The sequence below is a fragment of the Rhopalosiphum maidis genome, chromosome 3 (genome assembly GCF_003676215.2).
Source record: "Rhopalosiphum maidis isolate BTI-1 chromosome 3, ASM367621v3, whole genome shotgun sequence".
NCBI lineage: Eukaryota > Metazoa > Arthropoda > Insecta > Hemiptera > Aphididae > Rhopalosiphum > Rhopalosiphum maidis.
In genome coordinates this window covers 28,241,263-28,247,864 of record NC_040879.1, presented here as the reverse complement: position 1 = coordinate 28,247,864, position 6,602 = coordinate 28,241,263, and the positions used below count along the sequence as shown (strand labels likewise).

The 6,602-nt window shown below is 27.4% G+C and overlaps 1 pseudogene; it reads left to right on the top strand.

Annotated features, from left to right (window-relative positions):
- Positions 1 to 1,969: 1,969 nt before the first annotated feature.
- On the top strand, positions 1,970 to 2,970 carry LOC113557877 (annotated as a pseudogene).
- The last annotated feature ends 3,632 nt before the right edge of the window (positions 2,971 to 6,602 follow it).

Below are 6,602 nucleotides of genomic sequence, written 5' to 3'. Positions count from 1 at the left end.
TATATATTAATATTACTAAGTATCTACGCGTATATTTTATGATATATTCAAGTTGATGTTAAAGTAATTTATTTTACTATTAATATTACGGTATATTGAATTACTTTTTCCCGAAAACATTAATTTTTCAAAAACGAATTGAAAAACGGGAATTCTTATGTAAAATTAATAGTTGACAAATTCGATTTTGTTTATTTTTTATATATATATAATTCAAAAACGAATAATCGTAGAAACTTTAAATTTCCAATAGCTATTAAATATTTATATTATTATTTCCTACATTTCCTATCCATGATATAATTTTCAAAATTGTTTGTATTGCTTTGAGCCATTTATAGATGTTCTAAATTTTAAAAAAAATTAGGTTTTTTTTCCTATAAATGTCTATATAAGAAAATGATTGCTGGTTAAAAATACTTGAAAATGTAACACAAGGTTCCTTATAAATTTTTCATTTATCATTATATGTTGATAATAAGTTCCACTCAAAGATTAGGTTGATTTGGTTATACAAAATGTAGGTAGACTTATTCGTAAGTACAGATATATAGATATACAGAGTGTCCCGCGAGGATTTACCCATTACAATATCTCCTGAAATAATAGAAATATCATAATTCTGGTTTTTTAATATGATTCACAGGGACAAGAACTACAAATATTTCATGTTTTAATTTATTTTTATGTTTTGGTAAAAAAGTTAAAAAAAATGTATTTTTTATTTAATTATTTAAAAACAAATTGAAGATAGCCATTTTGTAGTTTTTTTTTCTGAAAATATTGACGTTTTAACATTTTAATTTCATCAATTTCCTGATTTTTAATATTTTTTCTAGTTTCGAAAAAACTGTGAATTATTCAATACAATAGTGCCATAGTGGTATCATTGCATCAAACATGTGGCCCGCGTGCTCGTACGGCTGGCGAACGGGTTTCAGTGTGGCTCGCAATAAATGTCATATTTTATTTCTTCAACATTGATAAATTTTTAAATAAAGTTTATAACTATTGTATAAAATATCAATATGTACATTTTTGTTATACCTAGTATTAAATAGTTAGTATTATAATAATTATAATAAATAGATAAAACAAATGTATTTTGTTTACTTTGAATTTAGTAAAAAATGGCGTTTTGTCCGCCAACGTATAAATACGTAATAGTTAATATTTTATGGCTTGTTGGTAATTTGAGTATGACATAGTCCACAATTTAAATACCTAATTTAATGTTTTGATATTATTATCTTGTCCCATTTTTTGGCAAGACATAAACATAATAATAATTTTGCAGTTTTTTCGAAATTAGAAAAAATATTAAAAATCAGGAAATTGATAAAATTAAAATGTTAAAACGTCAATATTTTCAGAAAAATAAACTCTACAATTAATATTATTATACATTAATTTTGATAAAGTATTTATTTAGGTACATACTTATGTTACTTTCCACGGTCTCGTACAGAACAAAAAAAAAATATTTTTTTATAGTAATAGTATAATAAAAAATATATCACTATAATTTTGTTACCCTTGAAGTATAATTACGTCAAAAGCTAAGACCAGGGAATTCAAAGTATTTTTTCTTATTGAGAAAACGGGGGGGGGGCGTTCGCCCCCCTCTGGATCCGCTACTGACAGTATGAGACGGTCGTGGTTGGTCTCTAGTCTCTACTCTCTAACTCTCTAAAATGCTATACCTATATATTACCTATGATAAACTGTACATTTTTGTGATAACAACTTCGACATCGTTTCTGTGCGTGGATACGAAATCATAACTGAAGATCGAACTGATCGCATGATCACTGCTGAAATTCAAATTCTCGACTCAAAATTTATCAACGATCACGATTTTAAAAAGTAAGGTTCCGGGTGTCTCAAAATCCTTTAATTCCGAATATCCGTCGGGTTCGCGCACATGCGACCGTCATAACCGTTAAAAATTTTGCTGAATACATCGAAAATGAGAAAGAAGAACGACTGCGTGGTGGTCTTGGGAGACAAAACCCGAAGCCTAAATATGCACTATGATGCTCAATCTTTGATCCACCTAGGTTTCAATATTAACATCGTTAGATACACTGACAGCCTCTCAATCGACTACCTAAAGGAAAACGCTACGATTATAATGCACCTCTGGTAAACTTTTCTTATTCTATAGACATTTTTTTGGCAGACTAGCTAATTATAATATATGGTGTTAGTGTGTTACCAAAGCAATGAAAAAAGACCTATGTAAAAAATGGATTATTGAGTAAGTTTTTTTTATCAGTTACAGTATTTTTATTTTTAAATTTTTTAACAAATTATTTATATTATGTACCTATTTCAGAGTTACTTTATATGGTTGTCCAGAACTACAGCTTAAAACAATAATATTAACAAAAAAATATTGTATTCTAGAAACAAATTTACTGAGCTATTAAAATCTGAAGAGGTGCAATTAAAATCTGATCGAACTAGTCTTCTTGTGTCCAGTATTAGCTGGAACCCAGATGAAGATTTTTCAATTCTATTGAAAGCTCCTTAAAGTATACACACTATTATCTACATATATCACTGACTTTTTATAATCAATTGAATGTATCACTATGTTTAATACATTGTTTTTCTTAACAATTATAAATTTGTTTACTTTGCTATCTATAATAGTGGTTCTGGATGATTATTGTGGAATATTTTGTTATACGTATATGTTTAAATCATAATATTTAAGCTTAAAAAATAATTAGGTCATCACAATATATTAATGTACATTAAATGTTTTAGAATATGATGAAAAGAATAGTATTTATCCAAAACTCATTTGTTATCACTGGGTGAGATTAGCAAGACCCATTAAAATGTCACTATCACTATATGATTTTAAAATTAAAGTGGGAAAAAACTTCAATTATTACACCTTGGCTTGAGAATAATGGATATCCACTTCTTTTAGATATAGTTGAAGGACTATTACAATAAGATAAATTATTTTTTGTATTGTATAATATATTTTCTGAATAATTTCAGTGTGTTTTTACTTACTCTCTTGAGCAGATTAAGATTGCTCATGCAAGTAGTCAATATGTACTGTACTTATTGGTTTCCCTGTTTATGCATATAACTTTTAATGGTAATAAATATTTCATTGACAGAGAATTTTAGCTTTTCTGCAATAAATTTAACTATATATTTTTAAGATTTTAAGAAATGTTTTTTTTTTGTTTTAGCTAATTGAATTAGTTTAATACTACAAAAATGGTCTTATATTCTCCAATGAAAATCAACTTGCATTGCGCATTATAACATGGTTTAAAAACTTCCCTTTGCATATTTGAAAAACACAAAGTAGATTGATGAGCAATTGATTGACATTCAAACTGGATGAATAACGCATATTCAATTTTTTCTAATGGCTATGAATAACTTCCATTTTTTTTATGGCTGTTTATGTTTAAAATTGTTCATACATTTTTATTGTTTTATATAATGTAATAGTTTATAAATAATTAATTTCAATGATGTATTCATACAATGAATTGATTAAAAAATTAAATCATTTTTTAATAAATTTTATCATTTATAAAATCTATCATGGAATGTAGGTTAAAAAAATAAAAACAAGATTTATTGCCATTGGAGTATATAGGTATCCCAGAAGATTATGAAATGACAAAATATTAATCCAATTAAAATATTGTGGACATGAATAAAGACGAAATCTTTATACATACTGTTATACCTAACGAAGTGTCCGACTGTCGATAGACGTAGACATAGACGCATGTAGGTAACTATCATTGACCATTATTATTAATTTATTATTATAAATTATTAAATAAAATAATCAATTTAATTATCATAATATAATAGTTATTGATAATAAATAAAATAAACAAACTAGCTTGCACGCCGAAGAAATCTCATTTTATCCTAATTTGTAGTAACTAGTAACTACCAATATACAAATATAGTTTCCAATATACTCGTAGATACTGAATACACATTATACAATATAACTGAACATTGAACAATCATATGGGGAAATTATAAAATGTTGAGTTAAATATGTCATATGGTTTATCTTTATCGTTCCATCGAATATCAACCATCATTTTTATTTTGTTAGTGTATTAAATACCTACCTAGACATTTCATAAGTATTAACGAGTAATCAGGCCTGTACTTGTGTACTGGCCCATCGAGCAACCGGCAGATTCATGAATGCATGATGCGCTCCAAGAAAAATACAATGTGTAATGCGCCCCCCCCCATGAAAATTATGTCTACATTAAGAGTTTAATAAGATTTTAAGAGTTTAAAAACTGAATACCTAGTTGAAGTTTAAAGTTTTAAACATAACTACTTCGGTAAGATTCGGAAGCATAATTGATAATAATATGATATTGTATATTGACTTATTGAGTTATAACCTAATATACATTATACAGTACACCGTTCACAGTTATAAATGGGTATCCATTTAATAATTATTATTAAACGATCATAGCATATATATATATATATAATATACATTTAATATTATATGATTCTTTCTGGATATAAATAGCTTTTATTTTTGTTTATCCTTTGCCCAAAATAACTTCGTCGTCGTTCGTCTATAATAATAATATCATATTATAAATTTATAATATAATATGTCATATAATTATAGTTACGTCTTAATCTTTTATTATAAAATATTTTCTGATGTATACAGCGTGTTCTTATAGAGTACGGAGTGATTGGAAAAATATAAAATTATTTATATTAGCTCTTGCATTTATTTTTAATTACCACTTTATTTACAATTATTTATCTTGGCACGGTGAGTGGTGACACACAACTGACACGGATTAGGTGCAGATATTGCTAGCGGAATTTAACGTGTTAATAATTAATGTACAAATACAAATACAAATCACGAGTGTACCTTGTAAGGCCGGGGCACTGCGTATTCCGCCGCGTTTTCCATCGAATTCAAGATTCATAGTCTTATATCGGAGTACCTATACACGGCGGACGTAGTACGCCGCGTTTTCATCCGCAGCGGGAAAACGCAAGCCGACCTACGTTTTCCGCTGCAGACGACGTGTTGACATCCTTGAAACATCGAATATTATAAATTGTTATTTTGTCAATTTTTCAGTAGATGAACGTTATTTCTAGTAATTTAACATTCACTTTTGTTGATATTAATAATTATACGGGAAAATTCTGTTTTCAAAAGACTGTCCTGTTATCCCGACGAATATTTTCTGATCGCTTAAATGCCCCATATTTAAATAATACATCCCATACATATTTATAGTCTTATTAGCAAAATTCAATTGATCGTTATTTTAGTAATTGAAAAATTAAAAACAAACGTTACATCTTTATTTATAAAGAATGATTTATAGTTACCTACTACAAATTATTTGTTTAATTTTGCTTATTCTGTAACATAATTGTTTTAAGTAAAACTATTAATAGATGGTTCATACATTGTTATTTATTATAAAAAAACATCCTTCCTAATGTTTTGTTTTGTTCCGTATTCCTAAATTTTTTATCTAGCTACCTAAAATAAGATATTAATTTTTGTTTTTGCTGCCTTCTTAGTTTTTAAAAGGGCGTCACACCCGCATAATATGTTGTCTCCCTCATACAAGTACGTAGCATGGCAAATTTACAATCAGCAGATCACGTTTAGCTCTGTCAGTTTAAAAATTAGACTGAATATCGACCAATTATGAAACTTGATGGTAAGAACATTTACTGTGTTTGTATGTTGGTTTTTCACGATAATTCTATTTTTTAGCAAGTTATGCGTATATAACATAGCGTAAATTAAAAATGCTCATAACTCGCTTAAAAACTTAATAATCTTAAAAAACCAGTGTACAGCATACATATGTTACAATTCATAAATTCAATGCATTTTGAGATGTTATAATTATAACAGTAATTAATAAGTATTAACTACATAATATTATAATATGTTTTATTGTATAAAAGCGTATGTTCATCTCAGTTAAAATAAAAGTTTATAATATCAATAAGTTGGAGTTAATTTATTAATTTTTTTTTTTTTAATACAGCGAAGCTAATAAAATTAAGATTTTTTAACCTGTAATCTAATGAAGGTCCTTCAACTATACTCTATAGCTTATATATAAAATTAAATAATAAAAGATTAAGGCGCCCTTAAATATTTTTGCAATCCGTCCCCCATAAGAGCTGTCAGTCGTACTAACCTGCGAGTACCTAAAACATCGCAAAAATGTTCAAACGTTTGTACATAGTACATTGTTTTATTCTGTGATTGTACATCATTGAATAAATTAGTGTTGAAAGACAAGAGACCCATATCATATTATTTTCTCATAACGTATTTTATACAATAATATGGTTTCAACATTTTGTGCTTCAATAAATATCAAAAATAGAATTGTTTCGATGAAAATAATATCGATAATAATAATAATTATAGTCGCGGAATTGGTTTATACAGTTATAGTATCGGTCGACAATGTCTATAAATAATTATTGTTATTTGTTTGGAATAACAAGTAAAATTTCCGTCGCACTGTGGTTGTGCGGTATACAATACTGCCGCCCGGACCGGAAAA